This window comes from Rhinatrema bivittatum, chromosome 1 (genome assembly GCF_901001135.1).
Source record: "Rhinatrema bivittatum chromosome 1, aRhiBiv1.1, whole genome shotgun sequence".
In the NCBI taxonomy this organism is placed as follows: Eukaryota; Metazoa; Chordata; class Amphibia; order Gymnophiona; family Rhinatrematidae; genus Rhinatrema; species Rhinatrema bivittatum.
In genome coordinates, this window is record NC_042615.1 from 774948370 (window position 1) to 774968189 (window position 19820).

Sequence of the window (19820 nt, forward strand, 5' to 3'; positions counted from 1 at the left end):
GTATCTTTTGCTTTACAGTTTCATATTTCAGAAGCATACATGAAGTTTCTAGTTCCAATATCCAGGCTATATGTGGCTAACTCTGGTCAATCCATAAGGCTGTCTTAAAGTTAACCGGTTTGACATAACCAACTAACTTTAGGATAGCCGCGGATATTCAGCTGCATGACCACGCCACTGAATATACCCTGCTAATTATCTGGATATGTTTTTCCAGCTAAGTAGCCAAGCCAGCCACCAGCTGAAAATGGACCCCTGAGAAACTGAAATAATACTTAACTTTTCTACTGTCAGCAAAGGATGACAAAGTAGTATTTACTGTAAAATTAGTTGGTATAAAAGAAAAATCTACAGAAGAGTAAAATAACCTTCTAAATGAGAAATGTTTTAGTAAATCTACTTCAAGATAATATTTATTTATTTATTTATCGAGTTTTATATACCGTCGTTCGGTTTCGCCATCACAACGGTTTACAAAGTTCCGAAGTTTAACAGAGTTTCCAAAAGGTTTGTGTGGTTACTAACATAGAAAATATCATTTTTATCAATATCTTATTTATGACTGAGCTGAAATTGAGGACAAATTGACACCAGTTCCATACATGGTAGTGTCTACTACTGAAGAGAGAGTCAGTTGCTTCTAAAATACAGAAATGCTGAAGTAAAAAATGTTAAAAAGGTAAACATTGTACTTTATATTTTCTAGCAACCTTCCACTGTCAGATAATATAAATTAGGGTTTACAAAAAGTGGGCCTAATCACTGAACTTGTGCTATAACCTTTTCTGCATGTGTGACAGGGCTCTCAAAATGGGCCTTTTGTTACTGGAGTGGCACCTGGGAAAGAGAGTCTGGGTTGGGGGGGGGGGGGGTGGGTCCTTGACATGTTTCTGGGGTGTTGTGCATGGTTCATAAATTTGTAATGTGTGTTTGGATGAAGAAACAAAGTGCCAGGTAAACAATTGTTGTGAATAGCCACTAGATGGCAGGGTATATGGTGAAAGAGCTCTCTATCATTGTACAAAACTAGGAAAGTCCTGGAAAGGAAGAGCCCAATGTTTAGAAAAAACGTAGCTAGATAAACTGGACTTATGAACTAATTGTCGTGCTGAAAATCTGACTACAGTCAGCAGGAGCCACTTAGCTAGATAAGTAACTTATCCAGCTAAAACGTTTTAGCTGGATAACTCAGGGGTGGGGAATGGGTGGATCAGCGATGAGTCAAGTTAGCCAGATAAGTTATCTGGCTAACTCTGACCGGGCCACAAGGCTGTCCTAATGTTAGCCTGATATACTTACAGGCAGATTTTAAAAGAAGCACATGTGCACTCATAAATGCACGCATTGGGCATGTGAGCAAAAATATGCTTGATTTTATATCGTGCATGAAAGTATACATGTATCATTTAAAATATCCCTACCATGCTTATGTGTGGAGCCTTTATGCGCATACTCACATGATATAAAAGAGAGAGAGAGAGAGATTCTGACACTCTATATATCTCCCACTGTAAGAGGGGCACTTTCATCTCAGTGTAGATTTTTTTTTGGGGGGGCGGTGTTACAAGGGTCTGTAGAGTGCTCTTTTGTTTACATATTGACAATGCAGCTCTTGAATTTAAGCGTTGTCACTAAAAAAACGCTTCCTCATGATTGCAGTGGATACCATCAACTTCTACATACACATTTCCTGCATTTTTAATATAAATCCAAAACATGAGTCACAAAAGAAATGTGAGTAACATATTTCCTAAGGAGCAGGAGATTAAGGAGTTATTGAGTACAATTTTGAGACACAGTAAAAAAGCAAGATGATTTGATAATTGTTAATATTGCTAAAGCTGAATCATGGCTGTAAAAGCCTCTGAACCCTGATTAAATCAGTGTCTTTTAGTATCCTTTACTTTTTGTGCAAATATTTATTGCTGATATCCTCAGAAATAAAAGTTCACGTGTTTGGAATACATTTAGGAGTGGACATTCTTTTGCAAATAGGTTGAGTATTAAGATAAATAATTGGGATAGTAATGAGCAGAGTTATTAGAGGGAAGATTTAGGTGGTGGGTTTCCCTGTCCAGCTCAGACATTTCTATGCACTTTCCACCTTTAGGCCTGGGTACACTTCACCCTCTGCTTGACCCATTTCCTCAGTTTGACCCTTACCCAGAGAGGCTAGCACTCGGCCCCACAGAGGGGCCAGATCCTTTTATATCCTGTATGCTCAGTCCAGAGAGGGGGGTAGTTCTCACACATATACTCACTAAAAATGTTAAAATGCAGGATAAAAGGGCAAAAAAACAATTTTTTTCTTGTACACATAAACAATAATCTCAGTAGCATGTAAATGATAGTATCTTGTAAGTTAACCCAAAAAACTATAGTGTATATGCTAGCTAGCTCTCAAAATTCCCTATGGTAACTGGCAATTTCACTTTAAGTCAAATAGCACTTAGGATTTCATCTCTCCAACCCACATCAAGATTAGTTCTCACCCTCATCCTTCAATAAGTTCCTGGGCCATTACCCATTCAAACCCAAGTTTCCTCCGTTCAAGTACCAGACTCCCCTGAAGGCTTCTCCTCAGTCCCTTGAAAAGAAAGCACCTACCATTAAGGCAGCAAGGTTTGCCCTGTCCCCCTTTTCACCCTTCCAGAATGAATGTTTATCATTTCAGAGGGTTTTGATCAGAGGTGGGATCTGAGAGCAATTCAGCTTCTACAGCTGCAGCCATCAAATAATACCACCTAGAGGCACCTAACTATTATCTTATTAAAGTAGTGAAGTGCTGCCCATCAGGAAGGCTCTCATATCCCTTCTGCCAGGGCACTGATGCAGATTGGGTTCTTTTGGAATGGTCAGTGCTCATTTCAAAAGGGTGAGGGGTTCCTGTCTTGATCACATATGTGTGAGTATATGGGGAAGGGCTTATGGTTAGGAAGGATCCAGCCTATGCAAGAATTGCTTTCAGGAGGGGCCTAGCTTCAATCGTGGAGGGGAATTGGTTCTGAACAAGAGTGTGAAATGTGGCTATATTGATGGGGGAGACCCTGATAAAAATAGGAGAGGAGATGAAATATCTTGTGCTACACAGCTTAAAGTTATAGGACCGATTATCACAAGGGATTTCTCTGCAGACAAGCAGGATGGTAGTCTTCATACATGGGAGACATCAATAGATGTCCATTGAGCTGTAAGCCTCGTGGTGTGAATGAGTTCACTTTGGCTCTTTTTTTGGCCTTGTATGAAAATTTGCTTTTCTTGAATTTTTCACAGGTTTTTCCTCATTGTTCTATCGCCAGGTTCCTCTCTGTAACCATCTGTAGTGTCTTCTAGTCAGGGTTTTCGGTGATTCAGGTAAGTTTCCTTTTGTGATCGATCCCATTGGCTGTAGTGCACCAGTACCCACCGACCATTGCTGCCCCGCTGCTATCATAGTTAGTTTGTGCCCCTTTTATTTTGTCTGACATGGCCACATCCAGTTTTCAGCAATGCCCCTGGTGCCCAAGAGCCATGACCTTCATGGATCCACATGAGATATGTATCCTCTATCTGGGGGCATTGCATGATGTCCAGGGTTGCCATTTATACACCCAAATGACCCCAATGGGACGTTGGGTTTGACAACAAGATGGAGCATTTCTTCGGCATCAGTATCATCAGCATCAAAGGACCAAGGAGCCGCACTAATGGACACCGAGCCATCGAAATTGGCAGGACTGTCAGTTCTGTCAATGCCATTGGTAGATAGGGGCACTGGAAACAGACTGTCATCAATCTCCTTCAGGCTGAGGACATTGGGTTCCTCATCATTGGGTTCAGCACTGTGGAAGGACCAGGCCAAGCATAAAGTTAAGATGAAGAAGTATCAGCACCAATTCCTGTTGATGCACGATGCAGGGCATAGGGATGTACTGTTTTTATTGTGATACTCCCGAAGTGACCCCATAGCGAGGAGTACCAGTCTTCCATCAGTGCCAGGAGTCCACGATGGTCTCCACTGATCCTGATGTCAATCTCTGAACCACCTCGAAGGTCCAAAGAGAATCTGGCCACCACTCCTTTCTCCCAGTTGCTGTTGGCATCGGCAGCATTTCAGGAGGAGCTGTAGCACCATATCCAGCTACCAGTGGATCAGATGCTGCAGGGCTTGGGTCCTGTGGCACCGACAGCACCAGACCAGCTGCTGCCCAACCTTGCACTGCTTCTGGAGAAGCTCAACATGTTCATCTGTGCATTATCAACCAAGCTAGCATCAATTCCCGGGTCAGTATCAGTGCCCGGTGAGGCACTGAAGCCCTCCCCTACCAATATTAGAGATGTGAATCGTGTCCTCGATCGTCTTAACGATCGATTTCGGCTGGGAGGGGGAGGGAATCGTATTGTTGCCGTTTGGGGGGGGTAAAATATCGTGATAAATCGTTAAAATCGTTAAAACCCGCTAAAATCGTTAAAACCTGCTAAAACCCACCCCCGACCCTTTAAATTAAATCCCCCACCCTCCCGAACCCCCCCAAATAACTTAAATTACCTGGTGGTCCAGCGGCGGTCCGGAACGGCAGCGGTCCGGAATGGGCTCCTGCTATTGAATCTTGTTGTCTTCAGCCGGCGCCATTTTCCAAAATGGCGCCGAAAAATGGCGGCGGCCATAGACCAACAGGATTCGACGGCAGGAGGTCCTTCCGGACCCCCGCTGGACTTTTGGCAAGTCTTGTGGGGGTCAGGAGGCCCCCCCCAAGCTGGCCAAAAGTTCCTGGAGGTCCAGCGGGGGTCAGGGAGCGATTTCCCGCCGCGAATTGTTTTCCGAACGGAAAATGGCGCCGGCAGGAGATCGACTGCAGGAGGTCGTTCAGCGAGGGTTCCGGCGCCTCGCTGAACGACCTCCTGCAGTCGATCTCCTGCCGGCGCCATTTTCCATACGGAAAACGATTCGCGGCGGGAAATCGCTCCCTGACCCCCGCTGGACCTCCAGGAACTTTTGGCCAGCTTGGGGGGGGCCTCCTGACCCCCACAAGACTTGCCAAAAGTCCAGCGGGGGTCCGGAAGGACCTCCTGCCGTCGAATCCTGTTGGTCTATGGCCGCCGCCATTTTTCGGCGCCATTTTGGAAAATGGCGCCGGCTGAAGACAACAAGATTCAATAGCAGGAGCCCGTTCCGGACCGCTGCCGTTCCGGACCGCCGCTGGACCACCAGGTAATTTAAGTTATTTGGGGGGAGTTTCGGGAGGGTGGGGGATTTAATTTAAAGGGTCGGGGGTGGGTTTTAGCGGGTTTTAGTATGCCGGCTCACGATTCTAACGATTTATAACGATAAATTGTTAGAATCTCTATTGTATTGTGTTTCATAACGGTTTAAGACGATATTAAAATTATCGGACGATAATTTTAATCGTCGTAAAACGATTCACATCCCTAACCAATATGGTGGTCTTTGCAGGTTCCTCCATGGAAACCTGCACCTCTGGATGAAGTATGAGCACCTAGGGACCCATCCCCTATGACTTACAGTGAGAATGAGGAACCTTATGACCCCTAGGGGATGATGTTTCGGAGTTCTCCTGCAAGGGATCTGAGTGTTTCCCTTCAGACCCTTCTCTTGCAAAGAAGTGAAAGAAGACTCCATCTGAGGACTTAACCTTTGCAGATGTTGTGTGGGTGTTGGCGGAAGCCATCCATTTCAGTTATTAATGGAAGAGGATGTCAGGCACAAAATGCTTGAAAACCTCAAGTTCACGGATCCTCCTAAGGAGATTGTGGTAGTCCCGGTACATGAGATCCTTAAGGAGTTGCTGCTGAGGATATGAAGAACACCCCTTCACAGTGTCTCCCATTAATAAGAAAGCAGATGGGGGTCTACCTCGTCCAGAAGGCTACCTAATTCAACAAGCATCAGCTGCCCCACTAGTCAGTGGTGGTCAAATATGCCCTCAAGAGGGCCAAATGCTCTTGGACTCATTACTCCGTGCCCCCAGGGAAGGAAGATAGAGCAATGGGTGCTCTTGGGAGGATGGTATTTCAAGGCACCATGATTATTGCCTACATTGCTGCCTACCAGCTCTACATGAGCCAGTACTTATGGGACATCTAAAAGCAGTTGCAGAAGGTGGCTGAGCAACTGCAGCAACGGCAGCAAGACACCCTCCTGTTATTGATGCATAAGGGCCTGGAATGTGGAAAACACAAGGTCCGTGTGAGCTACAATGTTTTTGAGATGGCATCTAGAGTCTCTGCAGTGGGAATCATCACCCACAGAATGGCATGGCTTCGGGCCTCTGATCTCCAACCATAGGTTCAGGAACGACTCACTGACGTGCCGTGTACGGGAGATAATCTCTTCAGAGATAGAGAGAGGGATGCTGTGGCATAACTTCGGGACCACCATGAAACCCTCCAAAAACTTTCCACCAGCATTCCAGGCTCGTTGTCCTCTTCTAGGAGGCCAGTGAGGCAGGAGCCAAGGAAGTCTTTCTTTTGCCAAGGGAAATTCTATCCTCTGACCCCTTGCTCCCATCCACATGCTCAGGGTTTGCATGGCTAGCCTACACAGCAAAGAGCCCCCAAACCCAAGCCAGCTCTTCAATCAACTCCCAGGATCATAGGGAGCATAGGCCAGTTGCCCATACCCAGGACGATGGACCCTCCAGTCGGAAGCAGGCTGTGGTTCTTTGCAAACCAGTGGCTCCGAATAACCTCGGATCAGTTGGTTCTGTCTATCATCCATCAAGTGTCCCATTTGAATCTAATGGGTGTCTCACCAAATAGATTGAGGTGAGGTGGGAAAACAGAACTTCCAGTACAATGTGTTGTCATTTGGGCATGCGTGACCCCATGGGTCTTCACAAATTGCCTGGCTGTGGTGGCAGTGAACCTCCGCAGGCTGGGAGTGCATGTTTTCCTGTATCTGGATGATTGGCTGGAAGGGGGAAAATAAGTAAATCTAGAGCTCTAACACTAAACTTTCAAAAGGGAAACTTTGATAAAATAAGGAAGATAAAACTGAAAGGTGCAGGAACAAAGGTTAAAAATGTTCAATAGGCATGGACATTGTTTAAAAATACAATCCTAGACATGGAGTCCAAATGTATTCCACGCATTAAGAAAGGTGGAAGGAAGGCAAAACGATTATCATCATGGTTAAAAGGTGAGGTGAAAGAGGCTATTTTAGCCAAAAAACCATCCTTCAAAAATTGGAAGAAGGATTCATCTGAAGAAAATAGGATAAAATATAAGCATTGTCAAGTTAAGTGTAAAACATTGATAAGACAGGTGAAGAGAGAATTTGAAATGAAGTTGGCCATAATAAAAACTTTTTTAAATATATCCAAAGCAAGAAACCTGTGAGGGAGTCGGTTGGACTGTTAAATGACTGAGGGGTTAAAGGGATTCTTAGGGAAGATAAAGCCAATTCAGAAAAACTAAATGAATTCTTTGCTTCCATGTTTACTAATGAGGATGTTGGGGTGATAACAGTTCCAAAGATGGTTTTCAAGGGTGATGAGTCAGATGAATTGAACCAAATCACTGTGAACCTGGAAGATGTAGTAGGCCAGATTGACAAACTAAAGAGTATAAAATCACCTGGACTGGATGGTATGCATCCTAGGGTACTGAAGGAACTAAAAAATGAAATTTATGATCTATTAGTTAAAATTTGTAACCTATCATTAAAATCATCCATTGTACCTGAAGACAGCAGGGTGGCCAATGTAACACCAATATTTAAAAAGGTATCCAGTGGTGATCCAGGAAACTATAGACCAGTGAGCCTGACTTCAGTGCCGGGAAAAATAGTGGAAACTATTCTAAAGATCAAAATTGTAGAGCATATAGAAAGACATGGTTTAATGAAACACATTCAACATGGATTTAACTAAGGGAAGCCTTGCCTAACAGATCTGCTTCATTTTTTTTGAAGGGGTTAATAAACATGTGGATAAAGGTGAACCGGTAGATGTAATGTATTTGAATTTTCAGACTCCCTCACAAGTTTCTTGCTTCAGATATATTTAAAAAAGAAGGCATTTGATAAAGTCCCTCATGAGAGGCTTCTAAGAAAACTAAAAAGTAATGGGGTAGGATGCAATGTCCTTTCATGGATTACAAACTGGTTAAAAGACAGGAAAGAGAGATATCCTAGCAGGTGCATTATAAAATGAAAGGAAGAATGTTTTGTGTTTTATTATCCAGAGCAACTCAAGTCATTTGTAAATGCTAGGGTGATTTCTGTAATATCTCCTAAAGAGCACTAAGTGGGATCCAGATAATTTCAGTCACTAAGTAATGCTAGCCGTTCCAATAATACGATAATGTAGAAGTACTTGAGTAATGCTCCTAAAATTCGTCTCCTCAGTTTTCTTTGTAAAGGATTTGGCCAATTATATTAATTATTGATCCTGGATGTATATATAATTAGTATAACTATTAATAAGGCTGTATCCTTTTTCTTACTTTAAATTATATGAAAAATTATAATAAAGATTAAATAAAAAAAAAAAAGACAGGAAAGAGAGAGTAGGATTAAATGGTCAATTTTCTCAGTGGAAAAGGGTAAACAGTGGAGTGCCTCAGGGATCTGTACTTGGACTGGTGCTTTTCAATATATTTATAAATGATCTGGAAAGGAATACGACAAGTGAGGTTATCAAATTTGCGAATGTTACAAACTTATTCAGAGTAGTTAAATCACAAGCGGATTGTGAAACATTACAGGAGGACCTTGCAAGACTGGAATTTGTTGCCAGAGGATGTGGTTAGTGCAGTTAGTGTAGCCAGGGCCGCCATCAGGAATTTTGAGGCCCCATACAGCCAAAATGTCTGGGCCACAAGCATTCAGTGGATAAAGTATATGCAACAATGTTTATACCTATGTGTAAACTCCACCATAGGTGTAAAAAAATAAAAACAAGTCAACAAACTCAAATCACTTAGATAAATGCACAGTATCTGAGAAATCCAGTGGGTTCTATCCAATAAAGCAGTTCAGTGTGAGTACTGAATTGTGTCCATCTCGACTCATAGTGGAAATAACAGCAAATTCAGGTTTATGAAGCAATCAGTCTTCTTACTTTCTGATTTGCAAAATCTTTAATTAAGTCTTTGTAACTGAGTTGTCTGGCAAGCTCATGCTCAATAGAGAGAATTGCCAGGCCGTTTAGACGTTGTTCACTCATTGTAGAACGCAGATAGTTCTTGATTGATGAAAGTTTGCTAAATGCCCTCTCTCCTTCCGCCACTGAAAGTGGGAGGGTGGTGAAAATCTGAAGAGCAATACACACCTCTCCGAATATTCCTTGAAGCTCTAGTTTGTAGATTGAGTTAAGCAAATCTAAGGGACCCATGTCTTCTGGAAATGTAGCTTCGTACACTTTCCGAAGATGTTGCAGCTCACTGAGTAAAGATGATGTAAAATCTCTCTTTTCTGCTTCCGTTTTTGAGAGCCAGATTTGTGATGGTACATTCTTTGGGGTTATCAGAATTTACTAGAGACAAATAATGAACATTTGCTAGTAATCAAGGTCTATGATAAACTGCTTACTATGTATAAGGCCGTGTTCCAACTGTGTTCTATATAACAAAGAAAGTCTGTTGCAAAATCATTTTAGTAGCTGCTGCTTATAATAAAAAAATGCATTTAATCAAGAAAAGAGAAAAAAAGTGCTTCTCGCACATAAAAAACTGTCTTACTATGCTTTGGGCCTTCCCGATCATACACATTATGTGCTTGATTACGGAAGCCGAAAATTCAATGTAAACCCTCCCTCATGTGGCCATTCATTCAGCGGTTGACTTGTTAGGCCTAGTTCACACTAATAAATAGATAATGCACCAGCCCCCCAGTAATAAATAGATAATACACCAGACGTCCCCCCAGTAATAAATAGATAATGCACCAGCTCCCCCCAGTAATAAATAGATAATGCACCAGACGTCCCCCCAGTAATAAATAGATAATGCACCAGCAAAACAAACTTGTTACTTACCCTTTGCGCTCCGGGGACTCCGCGGCTCCTCGGCCTCCAGCTAGCAAGCAGACAGCGATGGCCCGCGCGCTTTGCCGGCGCATACTGTCTGACGCAGCGGTGACGTCACAGCCGCGTCAGACAGTGAACGCTGGCAGGACAGAGCGCGCGGACGAGTCTCTGTCTGCGGTGCTCTGTAAATCAATGCTATGTGTGTCTAAAAGACACACATAGCATTGATTCTCTCCCTTCTCTGGGGCCTGCACCCAGGGCCGGCTCCAGGTTTCAGTAGGCCCCTGGGCGACAGACTGTCGGAGAGAGCCTCAGTGGGCCTCTTTGCCATGAACTAATACATCCCCCAAGCGCACCTGCCGCCTGGCGGCTGCGGGCCCCCATATGTGGCAGTAGATCCTGGGGCCCCATACTGCAGGCCCAAGAATACTGCCCTGATGGCGGCCCTGAGTGTAGCTGTATTTAAAAAACGATTGGATAAGTTCTTGGAGGAGAAGTCCATTACCTACTATTAATTAAGTTGACTTAGAAAATAGCCATTGCTATTAATAGCAACAGTAGCATGGAATAGACTTAGTTTTTGGGTACTTGCCAGGTACTTATGGCCTGGATTGGCCACTGTTGGAAACAGGATGCTGGGCTTGATGGACCCTTGGTCTGACCCAGTATAGGCATGTTCTTATGTTCTTATGAGCCCTCCTAGACACAGTTTAGGCCAAGGCCTTCCTGCCTCACCAGAGGGCTGTCACCTTAGTGACTATCTCAGCAGAGATCCAACAGAACCAGCAGGTGTCAGCCTAGCATATGTTGAGTATGTTGGGCTATATGGCTGCAGACATTTATATCAGTCCCTTGCATGTTTACATATGCACAGAGCCCAATGGACCCTGAAGTCACAATGATACCAGGCCACTCAGAGCTTCCAGGGTGGCATCCAAGTCACCCTGTCTCTCCGAGACTCATTGTACTGGTGGTGGGCTCTTTCAAGTTTGGCTTGGGAGATTTCTTTTCACAGTCTCCCTACCCAACTTGTCCTAACCACAGATGCATCCACCCTGGAGTGGGGTACTCATTTAGATGGGCTCAGCACCCAGGGCCTTTGATCTGCTCAGGAACATTCTTATCAAATCAACTTCCAGGAGCTTTGTGCAATCAGGTATGCCCTATGAGCTGTCAGAGATCAGCTGTCCAACAAAGTTGTCCTGATCCAAATCAATAACCAGGTTGCCATGTGCTTTGTCAACAAGCAGGGAGGCATGGGATCATACTTCCTGGGTTAGGAAGTGGTCCAGATATGACCCACGGGGTGGTGCTCAGAGCCATGCACTTAGCTGAGATGGAGAACGTGGTGGAGGATAGGCTGAGTCGAGCCTTCAGACCCCATTGAGTGGGCCCTGGAGCAGGGGGTAGCAAATTGGATATTCCACCTCTGGGGGAGCCCGAATGTAGATCTATTGGCTTCCCCCTGTAACAGGAAGGTGCCTCAGTTTTGCTTCCTGTACAGATCATACGGCAAACCAGCACTGGACGCCCTTGCCTATCATTGGGGCAAGGGTCTTCTGAATGCATATCCTCTGATTCCCTTAGTGGCAAAGACTCTTTTAAAGCTTCACAAGGACAAGGGGACTATGATCCTCATTGCCCATCATTGGCTGAGACAGGTCTGGTTTACACTCCCACAGGAGCTGTTCATCCAGAGACCGATCAGTCTGGGAACTTTCCCAGATATCATCATGCAAAATTAAGGCAGGCTGCAGCATCCCAACCTCCAGGCCCTGTCACTCACAGCTTGGATGATGAGAGGTTAATCCTAAAACCACTTGAACTATCAGAGGATGTGTCTCAGGTCCTGATGGCTTCTAGAAAGCCTTCCATTAGAAAGTCCTGTGGACTGACGTGGAGGAGGTTTTCTGTGTGGTGAGAAGAAGGCCCTAAATTTGTTCTCCTTCAACACACAAAAATTGTTTGACTACCTTCTATACCTATCGGAAACTGGCAGCCCAACTCCTTTAGAGTTCATCTCAGTGCAATTAATGGGCGCATACCAACAAGGTGTAGATGGTTTGCCCATCTCTGTACAGCCTATAATTGCATTTTTCATGCAGGGCCTGCTTCAAATGTATCTGCAAACTTGACAGTTATGTGGACAGAATGAAAATTCTGTCTAAGGCCTCCCGCTGTGTCTTGGGGCCTCAATGTGGTGTTAAGCTTCTTTTGAGCTGCTGTGCACCTGTGACCTGAATTACCTGACCTGGAAGGTCATATGTTTGGTGGTGGTCACTTCAGTGCTCAGGGTCAATGAACTCCAGGCTTTAGTGACTTATCCACCTTAAACTAAGTTTTATTATGACAGGGTGGTCTTGCATACACACCCTAAGTTCCTGCCTAAGGTGGTGAGGGACTTCCATATCAATTAGTCAGTCATCCTGCAAACATTCTTTCCCATTCCCCATTTGCACCAAGGTGAATGAGCACTGCATAGTTTGGACTGCAAGCAAGCCTTAGCCTTCAATCTGGTGTGGACCGAAGCCCATAGTCAGTCCATCTAACTTTTTATTTCTTATGACCAGGGGGGATGCATCTTGGGGCTCATGTCAAGGCTCATTCTGTCAGTGTCAGTGGCCCACTTGTGAGTTACTGTGAAGGAGATCTGCAAGGCTTATTACCAACAGCACTGTTATTATGCCCATTAGCACCTGGTTGTGTGTCTGTTGGTCCCCTTTTGTGATTGGGAGCAGCCTATAGCTAGGGATTCACTCATGTGTGAGGATTACTATCCTGCTTGTCCTCAGAGAAAGCAGAGTTGCTCACAAAACTGCTCACCACCCGACAAAGTTGGATTTCTCCTATATTTCATTTTAATTATAATTCTATGATACAAGACTGTGTGTATGGATATTATAGTGCATGCTAGGCATGCTCAGTGTGACTAGTCAAGGTTCTAGAAGCTTCAACATACGTTTTCTGCATCGAGGCTCCATCTGATGATGTCATCCATGTGTGAGGACTAACATCTTCCTGTCCTCAGAGAATACCTGTTATAGGTAAGCAATTCTACTTTCAATATACAGCACAGATGCCAGGAGAGTAATTTTCATTCTGTCCACATAACTGTCAAGTTTGCAGATACATTTTATCCATGCTCTTTGCACCAATGTTCAAAGGAAAAATATGCCAGAAGGCCAGTTCCTGTACCCACTAGAGCAGCTTGGTGGAGGCATACAAAGAAATGCTGGGCTCATCAAAGACAAGTTGAAACTATCTTAGGAACTCTTCTAAATTCCTTATGAGTGGATCATCCCTCTCCCAGAGAGGGGAAGCTTACCGCAGAGCCGAACAGGATAGCATAGACAAGATAAAGGTGATCTTGGTCCAATAAGAAGGAAAGTGGAAAACTTTTAGCTCAAAATGCATATTGCATTGGTTCAGGAATCCCCAGCAGGTTTTGGGATCTCTTTCATATCTAGATGCTGGAGGCAGATATAGCTCAGGCTCTGGTGCCTGAACTGAAGCTGGCAGAGGCAACGCCAGCATTGGAGCCAGAAGTCAGGCCTGAATGACATCCATCCAGCTGACTTGACCATGGAGCAGGCCTGCAATTTGTTGAAACTGATCCTGCTGCTGTTAGACTCAGAGAGCCAGTCCCAGTATGGCCTGAGATGAAGACAAGTCTGCCAAGCTCATGGCCTTAGTACACTGTCACAAGGTATGAGTTCTGGCACTGAGGTGAGATTGGAGCTGCCCAAATTGTAGTCCAGCTGGGCCCCCATCATCAGTGGGCAGACTTGCTGGAACTGTGACCAGATCTGGGTTTCACTATACCAGCCTCCTCCACCCAGGGGCAGCTCAAGACAATCTGCTGCCTGAAGCAAAGGAAAGGATGAAATGGCACCCCCCCCCCCCCCATTCCCATGGCCTGGTGCAGGTGCAATAACCGAGGGTGAGGGCTGGGGGAAGGCAATGGAGGGTGAAGTGACTTGCCCAAGGTCACAAGGAATGGCAATATGATTTGAACCCTGGCTTCCCTTGTTTGCAGCCCACTGCTCTAACCACTCAGTTTTTGGGCCTGTTATTTATTTGTTCTCAGTCTTCAGCTTCCGCACTAGGGGGCGTCAGAGAAATGTTTAAAGGGGTGGGGTGGCCTTTGGCTGCCCCACCTCCTGGGTCTAGAAATAGAACTCCTCTATTCCCTATTGACTGCATCCCAACCTTCTCCAGGATCTTCTCCAGGTTAGTGAATAGTGAGAGTCCTTGTGTGTGTGACCCACTCTCTCTTAGTGCTGATACAGGGGTATTAGATGCCCTAGAGAAACCTTACAGCCTTTCATTCCCCCTTCCCTTCCCTCCCGTCCCCATATAATTAAAACGTATGCATTCTTTTCCATTTTAACATATATTCACTTTCCCAACATAAAAAGGCAGATTCAAAGTACAATCTTCTGTAGTAAAAATATCACTTACAACAACATAGATATTATATAAGCATTCACTGCAAAAAAAACACCACCACACTTTCAATAATAATAGTTTAATAGCCTTAATAAACTACCTTTATAGTAATCAAGGTGGTTTACTGGATCCCATATGATATTAGGCCTATGGTAAAGTGCACTGGATGTGTACTTGGCCCACAGAAAGCCAGGAATAAACTGAACTACAATTCCAATATAGTAAGCCTTCCATATCATAATTGCCAGCACTCAACCTAAGAAAAAAAACATACTGCAAATATTTAATCAAGCCCTAAACAACAATACACCTCCTATTAGGAAAACAGATTAAAGACGGGTTGTTGTAAATCCCTACACAGAAACTACATGCTAGCAGAATATCTAAAGCCTAAGTCACATAAGCAGAACACAGATAGACTCTCATCAAATACAGAATAAAGAGATCATAAAATATAAATTGAAATGTGCAGACAAAAACTGAACTAGAAATCACAAGAAGCCAAACTCTGTAAGAAATGCAAACACAATCAAGAAATATAAAACTATAAACATACCAATAAAAAGGATTTCAAATCTGCTGATAAATTCAGCCAATTAAAATCACTTATAAAAATGTTTAAAATATTACCAAACACTAATAAAACATTTCAAAACAGCAGATACATCACATCCAATAATTAAAACTAACAAGGATAAAAAAAAATCTCCCACTCTCCATACCTGGAACCTTTAGATTTCCAGTCTTCCTGAGATTGTCATAGATTAGGGGAGGGTGCACAGACTTTAACATCTCTCACACACCCTCTCATACAAACACTCCCACCCTCCCTCTCATACAGACACACGCCCTCTCATAAAGACATCCACCCACACTCACCCTCCCTCTCAAACACACACCCACCCTTTCATAAACACACACACATACAAACTCCGACCCTCTTATAGGCATACACATACCCTCTGATACACACTCACAAAGTCTGTCTCACACACAGGCACTCTCACGTGGCAAGTCTCTTTCACGCACACATTTTGGACATTTTCTCTGGCTGCACAGCAAGGCCTTTTCTGCCGCCAGCTGTGGGGGGAAAACTCTGGCAGCACTGCAGTGACTCTTCTTTGGCTGCTGGATTGTCCTTTTGCTGGTGGGGAGTGGGAACCTTGCCAGCACGTTAGAATTCCGCGCCACGTGGGACCTTTCTTTTTGCTGGCAGGGAGTGGAAACCCCGCCAGCATGTCACTGATCCACACCATCGGCACTGCAGGTTTTCCTGCCACCAGAATTTGCCTGAATGAAGGGTGAGGTGGCTGTGGCAGGAAGGTTTCAGGAGGCAATTTTGCTGCCTCAAAAACTTGCCATCTGAAGCAGCAGCCTCACTCTGCCTCATTATAGAACCGCCCCATCAGAACTTATTGAATAGATGCAATATGTATTCACATTCTTTTCACTTGTGCACATATTTGCAGGGTACATTTACACATAGTTTATACATGCATAGATAATATATGTGCAGGTTATAAAATATAAAAGTAGATCTTTGCATGCTGCTTATATATATGCATCTATAATGGCATGTGCTGCTGTTTGAAAGTTATCCTTCCTATGTGGACAACTGCAAAGTGATGCATGTAGGGAAGAGCTTTCCAAATTATAGTTACACAATAAAAGGTTCCACATTGTGATTCACCACCCAGGAAAAGGATTTAAGAACTGAAGTAGAAATATGTTGAAAAATACTCTGCTCAGTGTGTGGCAGCAGTCAAAAAAGAAAATAGAATGAGAGGAATTATTAGGTAAGGACTGGAGAATAAAATGCCTCTGTATCATTTTATGGTGAGATCTCACCTTCCATATTGTGTGCAAATCTGGTCACCACACTCAAAAGAAAAAAAAATCCTGAATTAGAAAAGATACAGAGAATGGTGACCAAAATGATAAAGGGCATGGAAAGGCTAAAGAGATTAGGGCTCTTCAGCTTCAAGAAGAGAAGGCTGAGGGGAGATATGATAGAGGTCTATAAAATAATGAGCAGAATGAAACAGGTTAATGCAAATCAATTATTAACACTTTCAAAAGTATGAAGACTAGGGGACACACAAAGAACTTCATATGTAATACATTTGAGAGAAATAGGAGAAAATATTTTTTTATTCAACTTGTAATTAAATTCTGGAATTCATTCCCAGAGGATGTGATAAAAGTTGCTAGTGTAGCTGGGTTTAAAATAGATTTTGACAAGTTCCTGGAGGAAAAGACCATAAACCATTTTTAAGGAGGAGTTGAGAAAATCCATTGCTTATCCCTGGGATAAGCAACACAGAATCTACCTTTTGGGATCCTGCCAGTTACTTGTGACTTGACTTGGCCACTGTTGAAAATAGGATATTGGGCTTGAGGGACCTTTGGTCTGATCCAGAATGGCAAATCTTATGGACTCTACCATAGTGGGTGGTGCTGCCCAGATGGTACCCACTGCATTGCTCAGCCTCCCCACTTTCTTTTGGTCCCGTCTGTTAGGATGGTGGCTGTAAGTTGTGACACAATCCTGACATTGCTTCCAGGTTTCTGTGTGCAAGCACCAGCTGCTGCCTACATTCCCAGACTTGATCAATATTTACTGTGATGGCAGGAGCTGAGAAAACAGCTTCTTGTTGTTTTTCTTTAATTATGACTCACCACCAATCCCATGCCAGTGCCGGAACCTACAGTGAGGGCAGAAATGCAATATTACCACCGCTGCTGCCTAGCTTTTGACTTTTGACTTTAAGAACATAAGAACTTAAGAAATTGCCATGCTGGGTCAGACCAAGGGTCCATCAAGCCCAGCATCCTGTTTCCAACAGAGGCCAAAACCAGGCCACAAGAACCTGGCAATTACCCAAACACTAAGAAGATCCCATGCTACTGATGCAATTAATAGCAGTGGCTGTTCCCTAAGTAAAATTGATTAATAGCCATTAATGGACTTCTCCTCCAAGAACTTATCCAAACCTTTTTTGAACCCAGCTACACTAACTGCACTAACCACATCCTCTGGCAACAAATCCCAGAGCTTTATTGTGCGTTGAGTGAAAAATAATTTTCTCTGATTAGTCTTAAATGTGCTACTTGCTAACTTCATGGAATGCCCCCTAGTCCTTCTGTTATTCGAAAGTGAAAATAACCGAGTCACATCTACTCGTTCAAGATCTTTCATGATCTTAAAGACCTCTATCATATCCCCCCTCAGCTGTCTCTTCTCCAAGCTGAACAGCCCTAACCTCTTCAGCCTTTCCTCATAGGGAAGCTGTTCCATCCCCTTTATCATTTTGGTTGCCCTTCTCTGTACCTTCTCCATCGCAACTATATCTTTTTTGAGATGCGGCGACCAGAATTGTACACAGTATTCAAGGTGTGGTCTCACCATGGAGCGATATAGAGGCATTATGACATTTTCCGTTCTATTAACCATTCCCTTCCTAATAATTCCTAACATTCTATTTGCTTTTTTGACTGCTGCAGCGCACTGAGCTGACGATTTTAAAGTATTATCCACTATGATGCCTAGGTCTTTTTCCTGGGTGGTAGCTCCTAATATGGAACCTAACATCGTGTAACTACAGCAAGGGTTATTTTTCCCTATATGCAACACCTTGCACTTGTCCACATCAAATTTCATCTGCCATTTGAATGCCCAATCTTCCAGTCTTGCAAGGTCCTCCTGTAATGTATCACAGTCTGCTTGTGATTTAACTACTCTGAATCCTCTAACAGCCCATGGGGGTCATAAAAACAAAAGCATTCAGGTAGCTTTCTTTCCAGCCCCCTTCCATGTGAACCACCAGCACCCAGCTATGCACATTATGGGGCACAACCCAAACCACGACTTTCCAGATCATATAGAATGAAAGAAGATCCTCAGGTACACAATGATACAATCAGAAACCAAGATTATGATGTAGAAAGATAAAGAAATAGTCCAACTGTATTGGGTATGACTAGTATGAAATAAAAAATTAACTTCTTTGCACATCTAGATATGTTGCCTGTGCATTTAGTCAAAAGGAAGCTCTTTGGTACAATGTAAGTGTTAAGAAGGTATTAACAGTGAATTTGAGAGATTGAGATCATAGTCAATATTAGGGGTGTATAGGGCTAAAAAACCTTTCTTCTTTGGTTCATTTTCAGGAGATTTGTTTTCCCCACAAATTTTTTTTTTGTGGACAGTTTGATTAATTCTATTACTTTACAAAAGAATGAATAAAACATTAAATAAAAAAACTAAAATGAAAAAAAAAAATAAAGAAACAGGGTCACCCAAGGCCTCCTGGCCTTGGGTGACGCACTGGCCCCCACTGGCCTTGGGTGACCCACTGGCCCCCACTGGCCCCCACTTACTTGGGCCAGTGGGGATTCCACCAAGGTTAAAGCCTCAGCCTTAGGTAGGCCAAGGATTCATTAGGTCACTGCCCTCGGCCCCTGTGACCCTCGGCCCCTGTGACATAGTGAGGGCAAAGGTAGCACCGGCACCATTTTGAATACTGGCAGTACGGCCCGAGTGCAGGAGGGTCGCTCCCGGACCCCCGCTGGACTTTTGGCAAGTCTTGTGGGGGTCAGGAGGCCCCCCCCCCCAAGCTGGCCAAAAGTCCTTGGGGGTCCAGCGGGGGTCCAGGAGCGATCTCCTGCACTCGTGCCGTCGGGTGCCAGGAACCAAAATGGCGCCGATAGCCTTGCCCTTACTATGTCACAGGGGCTACCGACGCCATTGGTCAGCCCCTGTCACATGGCAGGAGCACAAGATGGCACCGATGGCCATGTGACAGGGGCTGACCAATGGCACCGGTAGCCCCTGTAACATAGCAGGTCAAAGGCTATCGGCACCATTTTGTACTGGTACCGAGGGTGTGAGAGTGCAGGGGATGGTTCTCGGACCCCCCGGCAGTTTTGGTAAGTCTTGGGGGGGGGGATCAGGAGGGTGGGGGGTTGTTTAAATTGGCGGCTGAACAATTCGGTGAAAATTTGTTGTATCCGTGGGGATTCGCGATACGTTTCGCTTCCCCATGAATACAACGAATATTGGCACATCCGTTGCAGATTGCCAATACGTAGGGACCGAATGCACACCCCTACTCCCAGGTACAGCCACAAATTCAGGGTTATCACAAACTTTAAGGTGAGAGGATCCTAGACACTAGATTGCCCAGAGACTTGAGCAGGGGCGGATTGTAGGAAAATTTCAGCCTGGGGGATTTTTTTTAGACAGGCCCACATGATTCAATGACTCCCAAAAGCACCCCAAGCTGATTCTAAAGAGGTACTGTCAAACTTGAGCCAAAAAACCTCCACCACCAGGGCTCCTCGCCCCTTCCCCAGTTTCCCACTTACCTTCACCCAGTCCTGAAATTCTTGCTTTAATCCCCC

At 44.2% G+C, this 19820-nt stretch overlaps 1 protein-coding gene across 1 annotated transcript in view; it reads right to left on the bottom strand.

Annotated features, from left to right (window-relative positions):
• Nucleotides 1-19820, bottom strand: part of DCC (DCC netrin 1 receptor) — a 1677934-nt gene that overhangs the window by 650340 nt on the left and 1007774 nt on the right. The window lies entirely within an intron of this gene.